Below are 27,743 nucleotides of genomic sequence, written 5' to 3'. Positions count from 1 at the left end.
AGTGTAATTGACACCTTGGGGTTGTTATAACACCTCTATTTTTGCGACAGATTGACCTAATGTCAAATAAAATCTTGTTTAGGAAAACAAACAATATGTTCCAATATGCAAAAATGTATTAAAATTTATAAAAGATCATCTGATACTGTATTGATATAACTGTCATTAAAGCATTTCAACCACCACTAACATCCAGTGGTGGTCCACATAAGAGCAGATGTACAAATATTTATTTTGCGAACTCCTCCTTCAAGGATTGTAAATTGGAGGTCAGATCACAACAAATTTGATAACCCAACGCGTTTCATCTGTCACAGAGGCTTCATCAGGGGTACATCTTATTCAAGTAATTAGCCTCAAACAATCAATGGATTCATTTGCTCTGGGATATTAACATCGGTAAAAAGTGGATCATCCACTATGAGTACATAGCCAATAATGCCTAGCCAATCAGGAGGGATAAAAGTGTGGAAATTATGGAATCAAAAACCCACTGGAGATTCATATAATTCACAACCTGAGCAATCTTAAACATCGGCATGTGATACTCAAAAAATCAAAATCAGTAGTAGCACTCAATGGTTTTGTACCTGATCAATCTTAAAAATCGACATGTGATACTCAAAGAATCAAATCAGTAGTAGTATTCAATGGTTTTGTACCAATAGTGTGCTGTGCTGTGTGTCCCAGTAGGAAACAGACTTAACTTCACATTAGTCAGTCATCATTGCTAAACAATTTTTATTTATAAAAATACAGTGAATTTCAACTATTTGAAGTCATCTATAAATAAAATGTTTATAAACATTATTTATAAATAAAATGCAGATAAAATGTTAAGATTGTGTCAGATAATAATTCACTCTATGGGATATCTGTAAAATCATTATTGCATGTGTCATATGAATATACATATACACCATAAGGATCAGGATACAATTAAGATATGAGGAGGAACGTGGGGACAAAGAAAAAAAACTAGTTGTAAAAATTGAGAAGAGGCCTAATGGGCCACTTGGAATAAATTAAAAATATATGAAATGACCTGAAAGTGGAATCTATTTCATTATTGATACACAAAATGCAGTAATATAATAGTATCATATGTGTATGGATATCAACCTCTACATCTAAATTCATCCGTAATATCATAGATTCATCAAAGCAATACCATATTTCAGATTCTTATATAATTTATTACACATATTTTTTATATTTCCATAAATGTATTTACAAGTCTTGGCACATATTAGACACATTATACAGACCAGCAATATTGCAATGGTGACAAGTGTGATTGTTTATATTTCTACAACTACTTTACACATGTTAATGCATATTACACACACTGTACATACCAGTAGTATTTCATTGGATAGAGCCCATATTATTTTATAAACAATGTAGATAGCTGTAGTTGTGCCTATAACAGGAAGGATATAATAACATAAATGAATAGTTATATGATCACTGACATTAATTTATATTTCTTGTGTGGAGCCCTTGCCAGGGAATTAATGTGATGGAAAGACATTCTCATTTACATGGAAATTAACTATTACAAAGTATCCATAAGGCATTCACAAATAATATTTTTGCTAGTTTTACAAAACACGTCTCTGCATTGAATCCATACATTACATGAGTACAGAGAGGGCTGGCAACTAACCAAATATCCCTTCAGAAAATGACAATCAAAATAATATGAGGGACCATAAGGACAAAGTACTTACTTCTCTGTGGTTCAAACACTTCTAACTGCAGCAGAGACTGTGGTCTCACCTGTCTGGGTTTATAAACCCCCCACTTAGTGACATCATATCCTGTCTAGTAATTAAGGACTCCTTTCTCTAAAGAGTAGATTGTGCCCATATAGATTTATCAAATAAGCTACTGTGTTTAAAAAGAGGGAGTAGGTAACTGTGGCAAATGGGCAGTAACCAATACATAAAGGCCACTCTTGGTAAACTGAATGTATTAATGCAAATATTTAATTGACCCAAAATGCGTTCCATTAGTGGGCGAGGCGTGCGTTTCAATGCCTTACTTTCGCTTCCGGTCCTTTACAGCTAGTCCCAGTATCTATGTGTAACCAGGGAGCGGCTTCCGTTTCAGTGACGCACTTCCACCAGCCGCGTTACTCATAGTGAAGTGTGCTAACTACAGGAAGTGGTGTGTATTCCACCTACTTTGCTTGCGTTCCAATGATGCACTTCCGCTTCCGGGTACGAGCCGCGCTAATCACAGTGTCCTTTTTATTCCATATGTATATATGTGAGGAGTGCATTCCATCTGTAGATATTTCTGCTCCTAAATATGGAAAATAATATTTCAATAATAAAGTTATTCTAACAATCATTATAAGGACTAATTTGTGATATAAACCTATGTGATATTTTTAAAGCTAAGTGATATTTTTATTTACCTTTAGCTCATATGAAGCAAGAATGTGAACAGAATGTGTGTGCCATCTTGTATTGCATTTATCATTAATCTAATATATAAAAATGAAAATTTGTCCTTCTGTCTTTCTGTCTTTCTATACAAATCCACAGTTTACAAGTGAAGATCGTGAAATCTTACATACAAGCATATTAAAACATGGCGGAGGCAACTAAAACAATTTGAAATCCCTAGCACCCCTAGGGGACAGACAGCAGCACAGAGTATATAAGGAGACAGCATAACTCCGGAATTGCCGGAGCAATGTACTCAAAAATTGGTACACATATACCTTACAATCTGGCAACAAAGACTGTGGGAGGAAGACACCCCTAGTACCCTTGAGGCAGAAGCACTGAGTTTTTCAGCAGACAGCATAACTCTGGAATGCCTGCAGCAATTTACAACAAACTTGGTACACATATGACTTACACTCTGGAAACAAACACTGTGGGGGTCAGACACCCCTAGCACACCTAGGGGTGGGACTGCAGCACAGAGTATGTCAGCAGACCGCAAAACTGTGGAAGGCCTGGAGCAATTTACACCAAACTTGGTACACATCTAACTTAAAATCTTGGAACAAACTCTGTGGGGGTTAGACACCCCTAGTATCCCTAGGGGTGGGACAGAAGCACAGAGTATTTCAGGAGACAGTAAAACTGTGGAACACCTGGTGCAGTTTACACCAAACTTGGTACACATATGACTTACAAGCTGGGAACAAACACTGTGGGGGTAAGACACCCCTAGCACTCCTAGGGTTGAGTCAGCAGCACAGAGTTTTTCAGCAGACAGCATAACTCTGGAATGCCTGGAGCAATTTACACCAAACTTGCTACACAAATTACTTACACTCTGGGAACAAACACTGTGGGGGTAACACACCACTAGCACCCCTAGGGGTGGGCCAGCAGCACAGACTACATCAGGACATGCATGATATGTCAGTGATGACAGGGCTGCATGTGACAAGGGCAGTGGCATGACGTGAGAAGGGGAATGGAGGTACCACGAACCCACACACTGAGAGTTATATAGTGGAAGTAGCACGGTCCCCCAGCAGCACAGAGTATATCAGGAGATACATAATGTGCTGTGCTATATAAGAAACTGTGGAGTGTTTGGGGGAGGAGGATCTATCTAGGTACTTATCTACTATATAACAGCAAAAAATTTACTTCTGTCCTTCTGTCTTTCTATACAAATCCACAGTATACAAGCGAAGATCATGAAATTTTACATACGAGCGTATTAAAACACGGCCGAGGCAACTAAAAAAAATTGAAATGTATAGTGGGAAGAGCAGGGTCCCTTGGGGGACCAAAAAGGGGTCCACCCACTACACAAAGTGCATCAGGGAAGCAAGATATGCCTATATACTAGATCTCCAACCAACGTAAATTAACGAACAACTATCATTCTAATTTACCATCCTCATCCCCTAGCGAAGCTATCTACAATGTTATTTATACTGTGTGTTTAATATTTACATTTATTTTGGTAAACAGACATTCTTAAAATCCCGGGCAATGCCGGGTACTCCAGCTAGTTATATAATAAAGGGCTTATTAGTGATTTTATTACAAGTGATAACTGTTAACCTTAATCCCATAGTTAATCCCATAGTTAATATTATTGATAACCAACCCTAATATAAAGGTTACTCAAAAACCCATCCATCCTTAGTGACTTTTAATAATTAAGTGAATATATTACTGGCAAAAACATACAATATATAACCACTTCCTTACAAATATGTGGTCCTTCTAATAGCCATAATTCTACCTTTAGGTGTATAACCGGACTATAGCCGTACTCATAGTGTCCTTTTGGATGCATGACCAATCTGTTGACGTCACCTATACTAACCGAGTATATGGCACTTTGGCCGTATGGTTCCTCATTTACAATATAGTAGGGCACAACAACACACCTAAACATAGTAATTGTTCCACTACAACCATGTTAGAGCGATAAGAAATTGATATCATTATAGAGAAAACAGTTTGTAATTGACATGTGCCCCAGTTTAAATCAGGGTATTTACAGTATAGATCTATAGAAAGGAGACAATGTCTATGCCTTCATTATGGCCATTAGGAGACAAGGTGTTTAGAGTATAGATCCAAAATGTTTCACGTTTAGACAATGTAAGTTCTCTGCTACTCTATCTTGGATCAACTGGTATATGTTCCAAGATAGTAAATTAAAAATTATCTCTATTCACTATGGAATTATGTTTCTCTCCAAAATGCCTTGATAAACTGTGGGTAGTTATTTTATTTTTTATGTTTCTCATATGCTCCTGAATTCTGATCTTAATTTGTCTTTTAGTTTTCCCTATGTAAGATACATTGCAACCACAAGTAATCTTATATATTACAAACTCCATATTGAAGTTGACCAGGTGGTGTAATTTATACTCTCTGCCCGTATCCAATTTACATCTGAAAGGTTTACGTTCCATAAATTTACAGCAAATACATCTGGAACATGGGAAACAATTTTTAGTTGGAATAAGAGGGTTGTCCTGAGGTTGTGATTCACTATGTTTACTCATTCTACTGGGGGCCACTAAGCTCTTTAAGTTTGAGGCCCTTTGAAAAATTATATCAGGTTTTTTAGGTAGCCCTGGGCCCAAAATAGGGTCCTTTAATAGGATACCCCAATGGCGCTCCATGATTTTCCTAATGGAGTAATTTTCCCGATTATATTGAGTAACAAATGGTCTAATTGTCGTGTTTTCCTTTCTGAATTTTTGATTTTGGGTTGTAGCATCTGCTTTCTCTCCCTCAGGGATGCTTTTATTTTTGTCTAATTGGTTCGATCTTGATTATACCCCCTTTTGATGAACCCTTTCTGGAGTGTGGTCGCTTGTTCCCAATAATCATTGATGTTACTGCAATTGCATCTCAATCGTAAAAACTGTGCAAATGGAACTCCTCTCTTCCAAGTCGGATGATGGCAGCTCAATTGTGGAATGTAGCTGTTGGCATCTACTTCTTTAAAAACATGTTTTGGTGTTCACTGTTTCTCTAGGGTTGCCTATCAAAACCAAATCCAGATAATCAATACAGGTGGGTCCACGGTTATCTGGACTAGTTTTCTGCGCCTAGGCACTACATGACTTATTAGCATAAAGCCTTCATCTATTGTTCTCAGCTGCAATACAATACAGAGAATACAGCAGGGAATTAAGTCATTACAGCAGGGGATTAAGTCCGACTGGCCAGTCTCAGTTAATCCTATTAAAGGTCAAGATAAACGTGGACCCATCTGTACTTCTAGAGTCCATTTGGTGGGTAAACTTCAAGTTGAAATCATTAGTATGTATATACGTGATGAAATTGGTGATACTAACTTCACCCTTCCAAATTAACAAGAGGTCGTCAATATATCTCTGATCGAATAATATATTTTCTTTAAATCCTGAATTATACACAAAGGTGTCCTCCCATACCCCCGTGAGATGGTTGGCATACGATGGGGAAAATTTAGTCCCCATCGCAGTACCTTGTTGTTGTAAATAAAACTTCTGGTTGAATTCGAAGTAATAGTAATTATGAGTCAATATGAATGCTATTTCCTTATGAGATTTTTCTGGATCAGCTGATAGTGTTTTTTTCTACCTCAAGGCCTTTGGTGTGAGGGATATATGAATACAGGGCCTGGACATCTATAGTTAACCAACAATGCTCTTCAGTCCAGACCAAAGTTTCCAATTTCTGTAACAAACTGGTCGAATTTTTCAAATAGGAAGTCAACTTCATTACATAAGGCTGTAATTTTAAATCCAAATAGTGTGATAGGTTTGATGTCAACGAAATGATCCCCGCCACTATGGGCCATCCTGGAGGCGATGTTTTGCTTTTGTGCACCTTAGGGATGTGTTAAAATGTTGGGATGATGGGGAACTTTACATATACAGTATATATATATATATATATATATATATATGTGTGTGTGTGTGTAGCAAATGGTCCGGCACTCGTAATTAGGCAAATAACTTGACCTGTTGCCGTAACAGGGAGAACATAGTAGATATCACAGCTGATAAAATAAAGATGCAAGACAGTGCTCTTCAGTCAATGGTTCAATCTTTGCTGATTTTCGTCAGGACAACAAAAAATACAAAACTGCCTTCCCACTGGATCCCCAGTCTGGGTAGGCGCGGTCTGATGACATCAGCGCGCATCAGCATGTCACAATCCATCCCCATGGCAACACCAAACATAACAATGAACGGACACTAGAAAAACAATACAGAGGCAATCATTTACAATATACAATGACAATTAATTAATGCAGCAATTAACCACTTGCCTGGCATGGTCGCATTAGATGCGACCATGACTTCAAGTGCTCTATCTGACCTTGTCTCACAGGATGCGACCGGTCAGATAGAGAGTGTTAGCAGCGGCAGGGAAGATAAACTTCCCTCCGCTGCTGCTGTCAGAGGGACCAGAAGGTCACTCTGCCTCCCTGCACTCTCCCCCTGTATCTGCCGTGCTGCAGATCACTGCTGATTGTCAGCATGGCAGGATCACCCCCCTCCAGTGGCTGCAGACAATGGCAGCCGCTGGGGAGTGTAACTGAACCCTCCCAAGCCACCCCCAAACACCCCCTGTATACCTGCAGGCTGTCCCAGCTTTCAAATTGAAAGCCGCAATAGTCGCAATGTTCCCGATATTCTGATGGTCGTGATGTTCCCGATCGATGTTTCAATGTTTGGGGGGGGGGGGTGAATGTAAACAATAAAAAAATATATATTTTTTTTCCTTTTTTTTTTAACTAAAATCATTTGAGATAGGGTTAAAATCATGTTCTTAACCTAATTCACTCATACAAAAACCCGACAATTTCAGAGCGGTTTTCGGTGAAATAAATCATCAGTTAAGTGGTTAAGGTCACAACACACTGCATAAAAATATAACTAGACTAACTAGACACTAGATCGCAGCCCACCAGTACATAAAGTGCTGACGAAACCAGCTACACATATAGTAATCAGTAAGCCTGATTATTGCATGCAGAATTTGTAAATAATGAAGCAGTGTAAATAAATACATATTTCATAAATGATGAAGCAATATAAGTAAATCCGGTACAACACGGAGATATATTAGCGCTGATGCACTCATCTCATACTGATGATATAACATAATCAATGAATCACGATAATAGTGACAATGTTAAATTCCTTTGTCGTATAAACAACCCTTAATGAAGTCTAAGAACACAGTACGCTGTTTACTTAAGAAGTACCGTAAGGGTACGCTAGTTGCGTAACGATCGCTTAGCCGTAGGCGAGACGCTCAAGCGTCACGTTCGCTCACGGCCCAGTGATCACAGGACAACAAGTTATTGGTGATGACTAGAGTAATGATTCGCTATGGCGTAGCGGACGCTCGAGACCACGAGGAGATCACCAGCGGCGCAGACGCTCACAACGCTATACCTTTATGTCTAAACCTTTTATCAATGAAATACACAGAATACCTTAATGTGAATACAGGGTGTAAGTGCAACCTTGTGTAACCTGACTAACTACAAAGCTGCTTGAGCGTCACCGACGCTCAAGTGAACACTTAAAACTATAGGAAATACACAGATACTGGTTTAGGGTCCAAAGCCTATTATCTGTATTATAACTATTATACTTGCAAAAAGAATCACAGTACAAATGATACACTACAATATAACAGAGACTTCCTAACCGAATAACTATACAAGAAATACAATACAATACTATGCTGACCTAATACAATACAATACTAGTCAATGGGAGATACGAGAGAAAGAGAAGGGAGAGAGAGAGAGAGAGAGTGAGAGACGGAGAGAGAGAGAGATTGGCTCACAGTAAGACAATATGATTACGGAGAAAAACTTACGCACAAAGGGTATGATCGCATGCGCCCCTGGACATCCAGCTTCCCGATTATCAGCAATGAGAACCGTTTGATGAGAAGTGAAGGCTGGATGCCACAGGCCCGTCTTTTATGCTACTCACACAATGCAATCTAATGGTCCCTACAACCTCATTGTCCATTGGACGCAGGAATTCGGCTTCGCACTATAACAAAAGGTCATAGGGTGATTCATACAGGTGGGCTGTGACGATTTCAAACGGCTCAGGTGGGTGGGAAACTAGGTTTCCCGCCGCATACCTGAGTATGAGTAAATAATAGAAATGGACATAAACTTCTTATGTCCATAACTATCCGCACGAGCGATTAATACGCTCCAAACCAACACCGGAATATTGCTATTTAAATACTCTTCCGATGGGTACCAAACACTGCTGTATGATTCCTGTTAGACTCTTAGCACAATACAAAGAGGGATTCCTCCGTTCAGGGACATTCCATATTAACCAAACTTTCAGAATCTATCAAAGGGACCATGGTCTACAAACTACATTAATTGTGAAAATATGTAACGATTGGGTCGCACGCTACGACTACATACTCTTTACCGTAAATACGCATACCGATGCGAGCGGGTGCACGCATCAGCGGGTATGCGCTATCACGGGAAAGCGCACGCATGCGCAGCGCGGACCAGCGTGAGGTGCAAATATGGCAGCGTGTATAGGGATATTTTTCTGACTTTGACAGTCCACCCTTTGGCAGTCAATAATAACTGCCACCTTCAAAACAAAAAAAGGAGAAAAATATAAGTCAGGGGTTAATTCATTTCCATGGTTGGGTAAGGAAGAAGAGAGGAGTAGGTGTGAAGAGGGTATGACCTAGTGAGAAAGCAGAAGCATGTGTGTATGAGTCCATGTTTGGAGGGTCATGTATCATCGTGCCGTACGTGTGGTAAATCAAGCTTCGAGGTATTGCGAAGTATACATTTGAATTCCTTCTTATCCCGTGGTACAGGTCTGTGGATGGGCTGTCAAACTTTACCGAGCTCATTTCGGCTTTCAGTTGTAACAAAATGGGGATGCACATTTTAGTTGATGATACATGAATGGGGGAAGTATGTGATTGCTGATATCTGTGCCTGTATTCCCTATACTATGTGTGTTATTACCTGAGGGTTGTAGAGATGAGGATGAAGAACACTTATGGAAAATGCAATGATATTCTATGTCAGGTAAATGTACATCTGTCGTTGAAGTTTTGTTCGGTATCTGTTGAGAGTCGTCTTCTTTGCGCTGTATTGCTCCTTGGGCATGAGCAAATAGCTTTGTCAGTGCCATCAGATTTACAAAAATGTTGGGCTAGCGTGAGTTTAAAAATACTAGGGAAACTGGGGATCCATGGCAAAGTTCATCAAATGTCCATTTCTCAAGTGGTCAAAACTTCATCTTTGGTGCTTGTCTGTTGTCTGTATAGCGTCTCGTCAACTTCCTCGTCCAAGGGGGTTTTTGTATCTTGGGGAAAAGCAGAAAAACAGGTGAAAGAAACGGACCGTATAATCGCATTTTTCATCACATCCTGGTTTCTATCATTGGGTCATAAATCAAATCCAGGTTAATTACAGTTTCCTCGCTCCTCAAGCTCATCACTCTTGTACTTTGTTTGCACCTCATTAAAGCCTGCCCGCATCTAAATATCAATCCAATAGATATAACAACACCTAAAATACATAGGAGAAACTTTCCAACATCCATTATGACTCCTTGAGCCCAGTCTCCTAAACCGGAGAACCAATTTCGCGGGTTCAACCATGACACCCAACTAGTCAACTCATTACCTACAGCGGCAAGGGTGAGATTGTGTTTTCGGCGAAATTCCCATTTTAATTGGAGAATATCGTCCATCTTTTGGTCTATGACCTCTACCGGATCCTCGGTGCTATTTGTGATATACGTGCAACACTTTATGCCGTACTGTGTTGCCAATGTAACACAATATCCGCCTGTTACTGCTGTAAGATAATTAAGAACCATCCTATGCTGAACTAGTTCTGTTTTATAAGCTTGAAGTTCTCTTCCAGTGTATCTGATCGTGTCATCATACATTTCAGTGATATTATCTAACAAATTGGCGAGTGCGGAAATGTATCTATAATTCATCACTCCCCGAGCGGTGCGAGTGAAATCTATCGCTACCAGAACCTGAATCCCGGTGGATTCATGGATAAGATCAGAGGCCGGATGCTCTAACCTTTCTGACAGTTGTCTTTTAACTCGGTGCTCGTAATGAGTGTGAGTATAAGGAGCTTGGGCACCACGGTGTATGTCCTTCATTTTGTCATGTGTAACAGTCATCACTTCAGGCAATACCTTTCCAATATAACACAATCCTTCAGAGTTTGGGGCAAGCCACTTGTACGCCTTTCTCCCGCATATGAAATATGCATCATCGGGGAGAACATATGGGACGGAGAAGGACATTACCATATTACAAACCTTCCATGTGAAATCTCCTGACCCTAATTCTTCCATCTGCTTAATGCACGTATCAGACTGTACGATATGTGCACAGTATCCTGGTGATACTTCTCCAACTCTAGTAATTCTATTTCCTAGGGTGTATCTATACCGGAAAGATTTTCCTCTACTGGCTATGTGGCGTACAAGCTCTGTATCTGTAGGCATTCTATCTGCTCTGTGTGAGAAGGTCATGGTAAGGTTGCTCCATGACACTTCCCAATTTCCCGGCTTACGGGGATTGGAGATATTGAAACATAAGAGGGACCTATCCACATGGTATTGGTGGAGCTTCAAACTAGGAGGGCTGGAGATGTTAAACCTCCGGTCCACCGGTCTCCCACCACTTAGCTCAAGTACCTCCCCTAACGTTAAAGGAAATGGTACTAGCCCTGATTTGCTATGACCCTGAGGTACTTGAGAGCATACCCAACAATCTGTTTGGTTTAATACGTTACCCACTAAGGAGTGATAGTCACTCAATGGATGCCGGTCCATATGGATATTAAAACTGGATTGGCATTTCTTTATGCACCCATCCTCAATCAAATTGTCACAGAGCCTACAGATACAGTTTTCTTCAGCTAACAATCCATCACAATTTCTTCTATCGGATCGTTTTCTGATACTCGCCTTTGCTTGTTGGTTTGGTTGATCTTGGAAAACTACGCCTCCATCATCATAATCGGAACCCATTCCAGAACCTCTCTCGACCTCTATGGTACTCTCGCCGGAACAGACTGCTCTGGTCAACATCATGGTTAACATCAAAATCCGGATCACAGTCTCTTGGGGCTAGTCCATCTTCGAGGAGGAAATAGAGAAGAATGAGAAGGGGGAAAAAGAAATTTTAAGGGAGAGGGGATGGGAAGTGGAGAAAAACAATAAAAGGGGGAAGGGAGTCAACAACTGCTTTCGGTCTTCAAGGCTCAGGTGCCGCCTCAGTCCTCCTGGAACAGACACTCCAGTGATACAACCTCTACCGTCTGTTCCTTATCACGGGACCTCTCTGGATCAGCAACCTTTTTGCAGTGGGATGAATGGACCCAAGTCTCTCTCTCAGCAACCTTCAATGCTGTGGTGCTAGTCAATAAGACCTGGTATGGTCCTTCCCATCTATCAATAAGACAACCTGAGCGTAGAAAATTTCGTATCATTACATAATCCCCAGGTTCAATGTCATGACAATTACTATCTGGTAAATCAGGAATCACCAACTTCAGATTATCATTTTGATTCCTCAACTGCTTACTCATGTTAATCAAGTATTTTACAGTTACTTCATTGTTACATTTCAAATCATCCTGAGGGTTAATCATGACATGCGGTTGTCGACCAAACAGAATTTCAAAAGGGGACAGGTTAAGAGGGGACCTGGGAGTGGTTCTGATGCTATACAAAACAATGGGTAAAGCTTCTGGCCATGTCAATCCTGTCTCTGCCATTACTTTACTCAATTTATTTTTAATAGTGCTGTTCACTCTTTCGACCTTCGCACTCGCCTGCGGACGGTACGGAGTGTGCAGCTTGCTATCAATACCCATTAATTTACACATTCCTTGAAAGACATCACCGGTAAAATGGGTACCCCTATCACTTTCAATGATTCTAGGGATACCATATCTACATACAAATTCCTGCACAATTTTCTTAGCTGTAAACATAGCGGTATTTGTAGCTGCTGGAAATGCTTCGACCCAATTCGAGAAAACATCTATACAAACAAGTACATATTTCAAATTTCGACATGGGGGTAATTGAATGAAGTCAATTTGTATTACCTGGAAAGGGCCGCCGGCAGGTGGGATATGGGATGGTTCTGTAGGTATTGCTTTTCCAATATTCTTTCTCAGACAGGTAAGGCATGACATTGCTCTTTTACCCGCATGAGAGGAGAATCCTGGGGCGCACCAGTATGCTCTTACCAATTTGCACATTCCCTCCTTGCCTAGATGAGTCAACCCATGAGCTGCTTCAGCCAGACATGGAAGATATGCTCTGGGGGCCACTGGTTTACCATGTCCATCCGTCCAGAGCCCTGAGGACTCTTGGCCATATCCCTTTGCCTTCCAGACTGCTCTTTCCTGTGTGGAACACAAATTCTGCATTTCACACAACTTCTGTGTGTTGATGGTATTAAATACCATCAGTTGTGTGGTGTCTGTCTGTATGGGGGTAGCAGCTGCAAGCTTAGCTGCTTCGTCTGCTCGGCTGTTACCAAGTGACACTGGGTCTTGACTATATGTATGTGCTTTACATTTGATAACAGCCACTCTGTCGGGTTCCTGTATCGCTGTTAGAAGCCTTTTTATATAAGCTGCATGCGCTATCGGTGTACCAGCTGCCGTCATGAAATTTCTGAGGCGCCATAGGGCTCCGAAATCATGTACTACCCCGAAGGCGTATCTAGAATCGGTGTAGATATTGGCTGACTTACCCTTAGCCAATTCACATGCTCTGGTTAGGGCGACCAGTTCAGCAACCTGGGCTGAGTGAGGTGGACCTAGCGGTTCCGCTTCTATGGTGTCTTGGTCATCTACGACTGCGTATCCAGTACACAAGTCTCCCGAGTCTGACTGTCTATGACAACTACCGTCAGTGTAGAACGTGAGTTCTGCATCTTCCAGTGGATTGTCACTGATGTCAGGCCTTGCGGTAAAATTTTGGGTCAAATATTCCATACAATCATGTGTGTCTTCCTTTGTATTAAATCCTCCTTCCCCATCACTCTCACCTTCCACCCTTTGTGTCTGACCAGGCACACCTGGGAGAAATGTCGCAGGATTTAATGCGCTGCATCTCCTTATGGTGATGTTTACTGGGGCCATTAATGCCAATTCCCATCTTGTAAACCTTGCTGATGAGACGTGTCTGGTTTGGGCAGAATTCAATAAGGCAGATACTGCATGTGGTGTATGGATTGTGAGGTTGTGGCCTAGCACGACATCTTCGCTTTTTGTCACTAGCAATGCTATGGCCGCAACGCTACGCAAGCATGTGGGGAGGTATCGCGCTACCGTGTCTAGCTGAGCGCTGTAGTATGCAACTGGCCTGCTGGCATCACCGTGTTTTTGGGTTGGTACACCTGCTGCGCAACCAGCACTTTCTGTTCCGTATAGTTCAAAGGGTTTCCCATAGTCTGGCATACCTAGTGCTGGTGCCTGCGTTAGGCACTGTTTGAGTCTCTCAAATGCTGTTTCGGATTCGTCTGTATGCGAGATCCTATCAGGTTTGTTTGAGGAGACCATTTCCTGCAAAGGTAACGCCAATATGGAAAACCCTGGGATCCAATTACGGCAATACCCACACATTCCTAAAAACGTCCTGATCTGTTGCTGGGTTTGTGGCAGTGTCATGTCTCTAATGGCTTGGATTCTATCAGCGGTCAGGTGTCTCAGTCCTTGTGTTAGACAGTGTCCCAAATATTTTACCTTAGGTTGGCATAATTGCAACTTGTCTTTGGAAACCTTATGTCCTGTGTCTGAAAGATGAAACAGGAGCTGTTTCGTATCCTTCAGGGAAGTTTCCAGCGAATCTGAACACAGTAGTAAATCATCTACATACTGTATCAATACTGATCCACCCTCCGGTTGGAAAGACTGTAAACAATCATGCAAAGCCTGAGAAAATATACTTGGACTGTCTATGAAACCTTGGGGTAACCGAGTCCACGTGTATTGGACTCCTCTGTATGTGAATGCAAACAAATATTGGCTGTCAGGGTGCAGAGGTACCGAAAAGAATGCGGAGCAGAGGTCAATAACAGTGAAAAATTTGGCAGTGGGAGGAATTTGCATTAGGATGACAGCTGGATTTGGCACTACGGGGAACTGACTCTCAACTATTTTGTTAATCCCCCTTAGATCCTGCACTAGCCTGTAACCCCTCCCCCCACTCTTTTTAACAGGGAAGATGGGACTATTTGCTGTGCTGGACGTTCTTACTAGAATGCCCTGTTGTAGCAAGCGCTCTATTACTGGGAAAACTCCTAACTCCACCTCTGGCTTCAGAGGATACTGTGGGATTTTTGGAGCTATCCTACCATCTTTTACTTGTACAACTACTGGAGCTACGTTTGCCATTAATCCAGTGTCCTGTCCATCTTTTGTCCAAAGTGACTCTGGTATCTGAGATGTCATCTCTTCTATTTGGGATGGATTCCTATTTGTCATAATGGGATGTGACATTAATTTTGATGGGGAGTCTAACATGTCTCGTACTTCCTGAGCGTGATTCTCAGGAATGTCCAAGAATACACCTTCAGGAGTACAATAAATGACGCAACCCATTTTACATAGTAAGTCTCTTCCCAGGAGATTGGTTGGTGCCGATGCAGCTAGCAAAAATGAATGCTTGGTATGCAAAGGCCCTATTGTAATCTCGGCTGGTTTGCTAACAGGGTAGTGCTGGACTACTCCGGTTACTCCCATGGCTGGAACTGTCCTACCAGTGGTTCTCATGCCCACTGTCGAATTTATCACTGACTTGGCCGCCCCTGTGTCTACAAGAAAGTTTAAGGTTTTACCAGCTACATTGATTGCAATCTCTGGTTCACTTCCAAGACTGGCAATCAATTTCACTGGCTGCAGATTACAGGTATGGCCACACCCCTATTGGGTATGCTGACCTCCCTGAATCCCGTTGGCAGCAACTACTTGTGGTGGAGTTAGCTGGGAACTACCAGAGGCATGCCAATCTCTGTTCGGGGGGTATCTTTTTGTTTCCCCTGTATGTGGCTCAAAACTCCGCCTCTGTGGACCCTGCTCCCAATGTCGTGTGTCGTGTCGTTGTCTAGGGGGTTGAAAAGATCTTTGTACACTCTTTGTTCTACAGTCTCGTGCATAGTGTCCCTGTTTGTTACAAGAAAAACATGTTATTACACTTGACTTACCCACAGGATTCGGTGGTACATACGCAGGCTGCCTTGTGGTCAGCGCCTGTATACTTACTGCCATCAACTTATCACTTTGCGACTCCCTGTGTCTAGTGATGTTTCTGTCGTGATCAATAGCAGCCTCTCTCAATGTGGACACCGACAGACCTCGCCAACATGGTTGCGTGGTCTGAACCCTAGTCTTTAATGTTTCCTTTAAACCATCCATCAGTACAGATACTGCTACTTCTTGGTGGTTTGGGTTGGTCCTAATGTCTTCTATTCCAGTGTACTTTGCCATTTCTAATAGTGCCCGATGAAAATATTCTGTTGCCGTTTCGGACTCTTTTTGTCTAATGGAGAATATTTTGTTCCATTTAACAACGGCTGGGAAATACTCCTTTAGCTGTAAATTTATCCTTTTTACGTTATCTTTGTTGTACACATCTGAAAGTGGTACATCTTTATCTAGTCCACAATCAGCTAAGAATTGAACTGAGTCGACATTTGAAGGTAAACAAGCTCTTAGCAGTATCTGCCAATCCTTGTTGTTGGGTTCTACAGTGTTACCTAGATCCCTGATGTATTTTTGGCTAGCAACTAAGTCTTTCCTGGGGTCAGGAAATTCAGACACTATTGTTCTTAATTCCATTCGGGAAAATGGAGTGTACATGGCAATGTTCCTTATGGGAGTGGCTCCTGATACATCTGTTTTCCCATTGGGAACTGCTATTACTCTAACAGGGTTAACTCTAACAACCTCATTCTGTGTAGATTCTACAACTTGTGGTGAAATTGTTTCAGTATAATGCATGGTGCCGTACTTACCCGTTGACACGACCTCACCTATCCCTCCGCTAGGGGCCTTCGCTAATCTCGTGGGTGTTGCTGTGCCTACTGTGGTCTCTGCTATGGTGGCCGCTAGAGAGAGAGCTGAAATTGTTGCTGGATCGTCTTCTTGATCACACTCCTGAGGAAAGTTCAAAACAGGGTACAACTTGCACGGGTTAATACTTGCATGAGTTACTTGGTTAACATCATTAACATTTACAGGGTTACTAAGTGTTTGTGTTTTACAACCCAGTGCGTTTCTCTCCGTAATCAACTCCTCTCCTGCTATGTATGGTGGTGGCGGGGCTGTGGCGATCAGTTTCCTGACTGCCCCAGATCCCGCCGCCAGAGCCAAACCTCTCTGTATCTCACCTTCCTGTTGCCACAGCTGTAAATAATCATGATGCTGAATTCGTCTCTTTGTTGATTTTATGAGACATATCCTCCTCCTTAAATTTTGTAACACTTCTGGACTGAAGCTACCTATTCTTGGGAATTTCTCCCTGTCTTGTACAGTCATTCTCTCCCATTCATCACATAAAACCTCCGTGTGACTTCCGTATTTTTCACACATGATGTATCTTGCCGACCCGACTGGTCGGTTCTCTGAATCAACCCGAACCGAGGTTGATCGCCCCCTACCTGAACAATTGGCCCCCATAATCTGCAGGTGTTGCTTATTCCTCCTTGGATCTTTATATCAAGGTTTTCAGCGAACCCTTACAAACAAACCAAGATGTCCTGGGCAGGCTGGCGGTGGCGGTTTACCAAGTACCCCACTCACTTCTCGCCCACGTTGGCCAGTACTGCAATCACTGTATCCAGAGCTGTTGTACCCAACTCAGGGCCCCTGTGAACCTTTATTTACTGGAACATATGAGGGTTACCCGCAGGACACTTACTCTTTCCAGTAAAGGTGAGGTTGTTAGATAGTTCCTGAGTGACCAGCGAACTTCCCTTTTAAAAATAAAAAATTACACAAATCACGTCAGAATGTACAAATAGCGTTTATGACCACTTTACTCTAATGGTATTAGGTCAGATTACTAACTACTGCACACAATTACGTGCGGTACAATCGTTCAGTACATAAGCACTACCTGTTATGTACTGAGAGATCAATGGAATCGAAAATTGCGGCTGCGAATTCCTTCAGCCAGAGCTTCCAATGGCCTATATGGGTTTTAGCACCAACCCCCGGGGTTGTGCTTCTTGTACCTTTATAGCGGACCTTCTTGTACCTTATGACCTCCTGGTCTTGTTTACCTTGTGACCTCCTGGTCTTGTTACCTTGTGATCCGCTATACTCTAATGCTCATATTTTAATTAACCAAGGATGCCTCCTTAGCCACCGTATATGTCACTTACACGTATGTTCCTTGACGAGTACCCGACTTTCCTTTTGGTTCAACCTCTAAGTTATATAGCTTATGTAATAAAAAACACACTCACTCAACACATGTACACTTTCGTTTCTATATCTATTTCTGCGCAGAAATTATCTTTAGCCCAGCTGTGTTACCAATTAGGAGCAGGATCTGTTAAACTAAATTTCAAATTTTCCAAAAATAGATTTGCGTTATTTACCGCGTCGCGTTATCTACCGCTGTGCGTTACTTATCGCCTTTGCGTTACTTGAGCTACGTGGGCGTAACCGGACGCTACGTTGCGTAATGAACGCTGCGTGCGTCGGCCTTTGGATTGCGTACGCTAGTCTTTGTTAGAGACACGTGTACGCAAAACAAAGATCCACCGTAACACAATATACTTTTATCAATGTAAATGATCCCTGATCATCTACCGCGTACCCCACTGGCTTTGCCTTATCTCCCAGGCAAACCTGTGTGTTTGTCTACACTTTTAACTATTACCTCTATTATGAAATAACAGCAAATCTTTTTTTAGCACTTTCTATCAACTATAAAAATTGGCAAACAGGAATAGTGATATACGAAATTTATGAAATACACAGATGGAAAAGAAATGCAGATATATATATGTATGCGTGCGTATATACGCGAGACAGAAGAAAAATAAACAGTTTTAAAAGACACAAGCGTTTTGTTCTTACTTCCGGTTCCCGGATTCCTTCAGCACTCTTTATCTAAGTGAAGCAGACGCTTATCCCGTCAGCACTGCGAGACAACCTCCCACCCTTTGCTGGGGGATAATGTCTGCTGATCTACCTAGTGCAGATATGAGAAGGACAGGACGAGTCCCCCAATTGACAATGTTAAAATCCTTTGTCGTATAAACAACCCTTAATGAAGTCTAAGAACACAGTACGCTGTTTACTTAAGAAGTACCGTAAGGGTACGCTAGTTGCGTAACGATCGCTTAGCCGTAGGCGAGACGCTCAAGCGTCACGTTCGCTCACGGCCCAGTGATCACAGGACAACAAGTTATTGGTGATGACTAGAGTAATGATTCGCTATGGCGTAGCGGACGCTCGAGACCACGAGGAGATCACCAGCGGCGCAGACGCTCACAACGCTATACCTTTATGTCTAAACCTTTTATCAATGAAATACACAGAATACCTTAATGTGAATACAGGGTGTAAGTGCAACCTTGTGTAACCTGACTAACTACAAAGCTGCTTGAGCGTCACCGACGCTCAAGTGAACACTTAAAACTATAGGAAATACACAGATACTGGTTTAGGGTCCAAAGCCTATTATCTGTATTATAACTATTATACTTGCAAAAAGAATCACAGTACAAATGATACACTACAATATAACAGAGACTTCCTAACCGAATAACTATACAAGAAATACAATACAATACTATGCTGACCTAATACAATACAATACTAGTCAATGGGAGATACGAGAGAAAGAGAAGGGAGAGAGAGAGAGAGAGAGAGAGACGGAGAGAGAGAGAGATTGGCTCACAGTAAGACAATATGATTACGGAGAAAAACTTACGCACAAAGGGTATGATCGCATGCGCCCCTGGACATCCAGCTTCCCGATTATCAGCAATGAGAACCGTTTGATGAGAAGTGAAGGCTGGATGCCACAGGCCCGTCTTTTATGCTACTCACACAATGCAATCTAATGGTCCCTACAACCTCATTGTCCATTGGACGCAGGAATTCGGCTTCGCACTATAACAAAAGGTCATAGGGTGATTCATACAGGTGGGCTGTGACGATTTCAAACGGCTCAGGTGGGTGGGAAACTAGGTTTCCCGCCGCATACCTGAGTATGAGTAAATAATAGAAATGGACATAAACTTCTTATGTCCATAACTATCCGCACGAGCGATTAATACGCTCCAAACCAACACCGGAATATTGCTATTTAAATACTCTTCCGATGGGTACCAAACACTGCTGTATGATTCCTGTTAGACTCTTAGCACAATACAAAGAGGGATTCCTCCGTTCAGGGACATTCCATATTAACCAAACTTTCAGAATCTATCAAAGGGACCATGGTCTACAAACTACATTAATTGTGAAAATATGTAACGATTGGGTCGCACGCTACGACTACATACTCTTTACCGTAAATACGCATACCGATGCGAGCGGGTGCACGCATCAGCGGGTATGCGCTATCACGGGAAAGCGCACGCATGCGCAGCGCGGACCAGCGTGAGGTGCAAATATGGCAGCGTGTATAGGGATATTTTTCTGACTTTGACAATAGTACTATACCATAAATAAAAATGATAGATGGACTAGATTCAACAAGCAAAAAATAAAACATAACACAACCAATATCTATGCCGTATGCTATGCTTATTAAGTGAAACAAGATAAAGGCATAATTTCAATTAAACCTTTCGGTGTTAGAACTTCAAGGCGATGTATCCAAGTTGCCTTTCCACGAAGGAGGATCGCACCCCTGTCATCCCTTCTAGATAAAGGGGGGGATGTGGTCTATCATTCTATATTTCAGGGATGTTAAACTATGACCTGTCTCCAAAAAGTAACGTGCAATGGGATGCTCAGATTTACCAGGGGATAATGCAATTTTAATATTGAACTTGTGTGTGGCCATTCTTTCTTTAAACTTACAAGAAGTTTTGCCAATATATGATAATCCACAAATAATTTGATATATCACGAATTGTGATTTACACGTCTGATGGTGTCTAATAATTTTTTTTTCCCAGAACGTGGATGAAAAAACATATCACCAACAATAAGGTGTTTACATTTAAAATACGCACATTTAAAGGAAGCCCATTTTTTGTTGGCTAGAAAATGTTGGGGGGTCTCTTTGCCTTTATTGGATACATCGGTTTGTACAAGGATATCACGCAAATTGATGGCTCTGGAATATGCCGGCATCAATGAAGTTGCCTCTAAACTCAACTCATTATCAGTTTGAACCAGATTCCATAAATTGACGATCTAATGTTTTGGCAAGATCCACGTGATGAGTTTGAGAGTATTTTGAACTTGCATAATTTTACTGATTGCTCAGTCAAGTTTACGTTTAAAATGCATCAGAGTGAGATAGATTTTCTGGATGTTAAAATCCTGGTTGAAAATCGGATGATTAGGACGACTGTCTTCTCTAAGGAGACAGATCGGAACACTTTTTTTCATGCCAATAGTTGTCATCCTAGGGGTGCTAAAAGTATAATATAATATTCTAAAATGATAAGTCTCAGAAGGATTACCAGTAATATTGATAGAGCTACTGCACAAGTTGACAAATTGATTGAGAAATTTGTTGACTGAGGGTGTAAGCGTTTGGAATTACTATCTATGAAGGAGAAAGTGCTAGCTCTTGACCGAGATAATCTGTTATATAAACAAATCAGACATGGGAATGAACACAAACTCACATGGGTGAATCAGTTTAACACCTTATCGCCTAATATTAATAGGATTTCTAAAGATTTATGGACTCTGGTTCAAACTGATAATGAGTTGAGTTTGGAGGCAACTTCATTGATGCCAGCATATTCCAGAGCCAGCAATTTGTGTGATATCCTTGCCGATGTATCAAAGCCGATGTATCCAATAAAGGCAAAGAGACCCCTCCAATATTTTTTAGCCAACAAAAATAGGATTTGAATTACCTACCGGTAAATCCTTTTCTCATAGTCCGTAGAGGACACTGGGGTTTCATTTAGTACCATGGGTATAGACGGGTCCACTAGGAGCCATGGGCACTTTAAGAATTTGATAGTGTGGGCTGGCTCCTCCCTCTATGCCCTTGCTGCCAGACTCAGTCTAGGAAATTGTGCCTGAGGAGATGGACATACTTTGAGAGAAGGAAGTAAAGGATAGTGGTGAGATTCCGAACCAGCACACACAAACCAGAGGATAGCTATGCTGACCTAACTTTAAACAGCAACAGCTGAACCAACAATACTTAACCAAGTAACAGTGCAGGGAAAACAAAGCACCGGACGGGCGCCCAGTATCCTCTACGGACTACGAGAAAAGGATTTACCGGCAGGTAATTAAAATCCTTTTTTCTCCTACATCCTAGAGGATACTGGGGTTCCATTTAGTACCATAGGGAAGTACCAAAGCTCCCAAACCAGGTGGGAGTATGCTGAGGTTACTGCAGAACTGATTGACCAAACTGAAGGTCCTCAGAGGCCAAAGTATCGAACTTGTAGAACTTAGCAAACGTGTTTGAACCAGACCAAGTAGCCGCTCGGCAGAGCTGTAAAGCTGAGACACCCCATGCAGCCACCCAGGAAGAACCCACCGACCTAGTAGAGTGGGCCTGTACAGATTTTGGTACCAGCAAACCTGCCGTGGAATAAGCATGCTGGATAGTGAGCCTGATCCAATTGTCTGCTTTGAAGCAGGACACCCAATTTTATTGGGATCATAGAGAACAGACAGCTAGTCGGATTTCCTGTGATGAGCTGTCCTCTTTACATATGCCTTCAAAGACCTCACAACATACAAAGACTTTGAAGTAGCAGAGGTGTCAGTGATAACCGGAACCACAATAGGTTGGTTGATGTGAAATGCAGACACCACTTTACGAAGAAACTGCTGACGAGTTCTGAGTTCAGCTCTGTCCTCATGGAAAATTAAATAGGGGCTCTTGTGAGACAAAGCCCCCAGCTCTGACACACATCTTGCTGAATCTAAAGCCAACAGTGTGACGGTCTTCCACGTAAGATATTTTACGTCATCCTCCTGTAACGGTTCAAACCAGTCTGATTGGAGGAACTGCAGCACAAACTTGAGATCCCAAGGGGAGGGAGGCACAAAGGGAGGTTGGATGTGCAGAACACCTTTCAAGAACGTCTGGACCTCAGGGAGAGAAGCCAATTGTTTTTGAAAGAAAATGGACAAGGCCGAAATCTGTAATTTTCTTTAGCCCAGACGTAGGCCCACATCCACACCTGCCTGCAGAAAAAGCAGGAGACGTCCCAGATGAAATTCCACAGCAGAAAAATTTCTGCTTTCACACCAAGACACGTATTTCTTCCTAATACGGTGGTAATGTTTAGACGTTACCCCCTTCCTGGCTTGAATCATAGTTGGGATAACTTTGTTAGGGATCCCTCTTCTGGTTAGAATCATCTGTTTAACTTCCTGATAGACGAACAGACCCTGTTGCAGAAGATCCTTGCGAAAAGGTAGAGGCCACGGATCTTCGAGGAGCATCTCCACAAGGTCTGCGTACCAGGCCCTTCTTGGCCAGTTCGGAACAATGAGTATTGCTTCAACCTTTTCCCTTTTTATTCTTTTTAGAATTCTTGGGATCAGAGGAAGTAGAGGAAACATGTACACCATCTGATAGACCCATGGATTCGCGCGAGCGTCTACCGCCACTGCCTGTGGGACTCTCGACCTGGAACAATACCGCTTGAGCTTCTTCTTGAGACGAGAGGCCATCATGTCGATTTGTGGATATACCCATTGATGTGTCAAGCACCTGAACACCTCCGGGTGAAGGACCCACTACCCCGGGTGCAGGTCGTGTCTGCTGAGGAAGTCTGCTTCCCCGTTGTCTACTCCCGGGATGAAGACCGCTGACAATGCCACACCATCTGCCCAGAGGAGAATTCTTGACACCTCTGACATTACTGCTCTGCTTTTCGTTCCACCCTGTTGGTTTATGTACATCACTGCTGTCACATTGTCCGACTGGACCTGAATGGCCCGATCTTGAAGAAGATATGAGGCCTGCAGAATGGCGTTGTATATGGCCCTGAGTTCCAGAATGTTGATTGGAAGGATAACTTCCTCACTTGACCATCTTCCTTCAAACTGCACCCCCTGGGTGACTGCTCCCCAGCCTCTGAAGCTTGCATCCTTTGAAGAATCTGTGAGGTGGGAGCTCTTGGAACTCCAGTCTGTTGCCCTGGGAAATAAGATCTATGATCCAGGTATCCCGGCACGAACTTGACCAGATGTGACTGAAAATTTTTAGTTGGGTTTCCACCTGACAGCCCTCCAGTCCACCGTCATGCTGAAGGCTTTGAGGAAGCAGAGCCTGAGCTCTGTTCCTGAGCACCTGCAGTTGCAGGTTTGCGTGGTTTACCTCTTGCGCCTCTGGAGGCTGTAGAAGCACCTCTGGATTTGCCCTTAAATTTGGCCGTCTGAAAGGACTGTAAATTTGAAGGTGAATAAGCTTTCCTGGCTGGGGGAGCTGCAGAAGGTACATAGATTTATCCGCAGTAGCTTTGGAGATTCATTTGTCTATTTCATCTCCAAACAAGGCCTCTCCTATGAATGGTAGGCTTTCCACGACTTTCCTGGAGTCCGCATCAGCAGTCTACTGGCGTAGCTACAAGCCCCTGTGTGCTGACACTGCCATAGTGGTGGTGCATGCATTAAGCAAACCTATCTCTTTTATGGCTTCCACCATAAAGTTTGCAGTGTCCTGTATATGCTGCAGGAGTAAAACAGCATCCACCCTAGACAAGGAGTCTAACCCCTCAATTAGGTTACCTGACCATTTAGCAATGGCTTTTGTGATCCATACACATGCAATAGTGGGTTTCTGGGCCACCCCAGCAGCTGTGTACAATGATTTGAGTATAGTCTCAATTTTACGATCAGCCATTTCTTTTAGGGAGGCTGCACCAGAGACAGGCAATACAATTTTTCGTGACAGCCACTATAGGTGGATGTTCCCATTTTTTCCTATCCTACAGAAGAAAAGGAAAAGATGAGAGCAACCTTTTAGGGATTTTTACATTTCTTATCAGGATTAACCCACGGTTCTTCAAACAGGGTATTCAATTCCTTTGACACAGGAAAAGTGACTGAGGACTTCTTTTTATCATTAAAATAAGATTCCTCACACTTATTAGGAATTTGCAGTACATCTCTGATAGCCTCTATAAGAGCCTCTATTACCTGTGTCAGAGTAGTATCCCCCCCTTCAAATCCACCTCGCCCTCCTCCATGTCTGACCCGTCAGCGTCAGACTGCAGGATATGGGCCAGAGATCATTTTTGCGGACAAATGGGAGGGGTTTGAGATGCTGGTTTGGGGACTGTGTCTCTATTCATAAACTCATCCACAGTCTGTCTTAAGTATTGCCTCTCTTTTTCATTGCGGGATAATTTCGTAGAAATATTGGAGATCATTCCCTTAATGGAATTAACCCACTCCGGTTCAGTCCCACTATTCTGGGAAGGTGCAATGCCATGAGTACCCAGTAGTGAGCCTCCTGGTGAAGAGGAACACTCCGCTGTACAAGAAACACACTCTTTGCCTGACAATGTAAATGTGACAGCACACACACACAGGAAAAGGTTAATCACAGTGAACTCACAAAGAGCCCTTCAGGGAGACACAGAGTTATTTGGAGCCAGCCCCCACGTGCCCTTACCGCTAATGCCAAGCTTAGCCGGGTCGCAGACTAAGTACCCTGATAGGGGACTTAGTACACTAATAATCGCTCCCCCCCTGTTATGACCCCCTGGTACTGCTGATGTAATCTGAAGTCTCTCCAGAGGAGCTGCACATCCATCTCAGTCAGCATCTATGTCCACTGCAGAAGAAAAATGGTGTTGATTAGCTGCTGGATCCGCTCATAGTGAAGGCTCTGCCCCTTTAATGGCACGCAGTCTTCCCGCTTTTTTATACTGGCTGAGGTAATCTGGTGCTTAAAATGGAGAGAAAACTGTTTTAAGGCAGTTTTTGCCAGTGTGGGTACTGTGTACAGTGTACGGAGATGCAGTTGTGTACTGTGTCTGGAGACGCATTCCGCCCCAGTTAGAAGCCGTGCGTCTCCGTGCCCTAATGATGCTATAATGGCCAGCACCCCGCTAACTGGGACGCCAGCTTAGTACTCACCACTCTTCATTCTTCTGGCTCTGTAAGGGTGGCGGCGTGCTGCGGGAATGTACGCTCGCCGTGGTGGGGCTTGCGAATAGTTCCCTCAGAAGCTCAGTGTTCTGTCAGCGGGGAACGGGACCATTAACCCTTCAAGAGATTGGGCCGCCCCCCCCGCCCCAAGTCCCATGAAGCAGGCAGGCTGGTGCCAACCAGCCCTGCCTGAAAATAACAAACATATAAAATAAATGCAGAAAACTCTTCAGGAACTTCCACAAGCGTGACCGGCTCCTCCAGGCACATTTTCTAAAATGAGTCTGGTAGGAGGGGCATAGAGCGAGGAGCCAGCCAACACTATCAAATTGTCCCATGGCTCCTAATGGACCCGTCTATACCCATGGTACTAAATGGAACCCCAGTGTCCTCTAGGACGTAACAGAAAATGGGGTTGCTTTAAATGTGCGTGTGTAACATGTAAACACCTTGTTGTTGGTGATACGATTTTTCATCCACATTCCGGATTTTTTTTTTATTAGACACCATTTGACATGTGAATCACAATTAGTGATCTATCAAATTTTTTGCCCATGTGGATTAACATATATTGGCAAAACTTCTTGTAAGTTTAAAGAAAGAATGGCCACACACAGGTCTAATATTAAAAGTGCATTATCCACTGGTAAATCTGAGCATCCCATTGCACGTCACTTTTTGGAGGCAGGTCAAAGTTTAACATCCCTGAAATATAGAATGATAGACCACATATCCCCATTATCTAGAGGGGATGACAGGGGTGCGATCCACTTGCATAGAGAGGCCACTTGGATATACAGTATCGCCTTGAAGTTTTAACACCAAAAGGTTTAAATTAAATTATGCCTTTATCTTGTTTTGCTAAATAAGCATAGCATACAGCATAGATATTGGTTGTTATGTTTTATTTTTTGCTTGTTGAATCTAGTCCATATATCATTTTTATTTATGGTCTAGTACTGTTGTCGTGATTCATTGATTATGTTATAACATCAGTATGAGATGAGTGCATCAGCGCTAATATATCTCCGTGCTGTACCAGATTTACTTATATTGCTTCATCATTTATGAAATATGTATTTATTTACACTGCTTCAATATTTACGAATTATGCATGCAATAATCAGGCTTACTGATTACTATATGTGTAGCTGGTTTCATCAGGACTTTATGTACTGGTGCGCTGCGATCTAGTGTCTAGTTATATTTTTATGTAGTGTGTTGTATCCTTAATTGCTGCATTAATTGTCACTGTATATTGTAAATGATTGCCTCTGTATTGCTTTTCTAGTGTCCGCTCATTGTTATGTTCGGTGTTACCATGGGGATGGATTGTGACGTGCAACGCGCTGCTGCGCGCCCATGTCATCGGACCGCACCTACCCAGACCGGGGATCCAGCGGGAAGGCAGGTTCATCACTTGTTGTGTGGGGGTTTATAAGGTAAGACACTGTTTTGTATTTTTTTTATTGTCCTGACGAAAATTAACAATGATTGAAACATTGATTTAAGAGCACTGTCTTGCATCTTTATTTCGTACCCTGAGTACCGCACTATCAGCTGTGGACGGGCGTATGATGATTCACTAAATTTCATTCGATCTACTAAATTATTGGAGTGCCGCCTCTTGTCTTACAAGTAAGATCTAAGCCGCTATCTATCTTCTTTGGGAAGGCACCCGGAATTTGTATGTTTATCCTGAGTGCCAAGCTACCGTTGTTTTTATATATATATATATATATATATATATATATATACAGTCAGTCCATGGAAGCAGCCCGGCACTCCGCTGTCCCCGTAGGGGTATCGCTCCGGTGCCCTCCTAGGTGTATGGTGGCCCCAATATGCAGAAGAGAGGGTAATGGCGGCACTCAGAGTCTTTCAAAACGAGGTGAATCAAAGCAAATAGTGCATTTATTGTCAACGTTTCGGGGTACGAACCCCCTTCC

At 42.4% G+C, this 27,743-nt stretch overlaps 1 long non-coding RNA gene across 2 annotated transcripts in view; it reads right to left on the bottom strand.

Moving 5' to 3' along the window:
• Window positions 1–1,175: 1,175 nt before the first annotated feature.
• LOC134909781 (uncharacterized) overlaps window positions 1,176–27,743 on the bottom strand; it is a 96,807-nt gene continuing 70,239 nt past the window's right edge. For both annotated transcript variants that reach the window (XR_010176025.1, XR_010176024.1), the window contains exons 2-3: window positions 2,190–2,310; window positions 1,176–1,423 (exon numbers count right to left, since the gene is read on the bottom strand). This is a non-coding gene — a long non-coding RNA (uncharacterized LOC134909781). The remainder of the gene's footprint in view (window positions 1,424–2,189; window positions 2,311–27,743) is intronic.

Source organism: Pseudophryne corroboree, chromosome 4, assembly GCF_028390025.1.
Source record: "Pseudophryne corroboree isolate aPseCor3 chromosome 4, aPseCor3.hap2, whole genome shotgun sequence".
NCBI classification, from domain to species: domain Eukaryota; kingdom Metazoa; phylum Chordata; class Amphibia; order Anura; family Myobatrachidae; genus Pseudophryne; species Pseudophryne corroboree.
The sequence above is the reverse complement of the archived record's forward strand: the minus strand, read 5'-3'. Positions and strand labels throughout refer to the sequence as shown.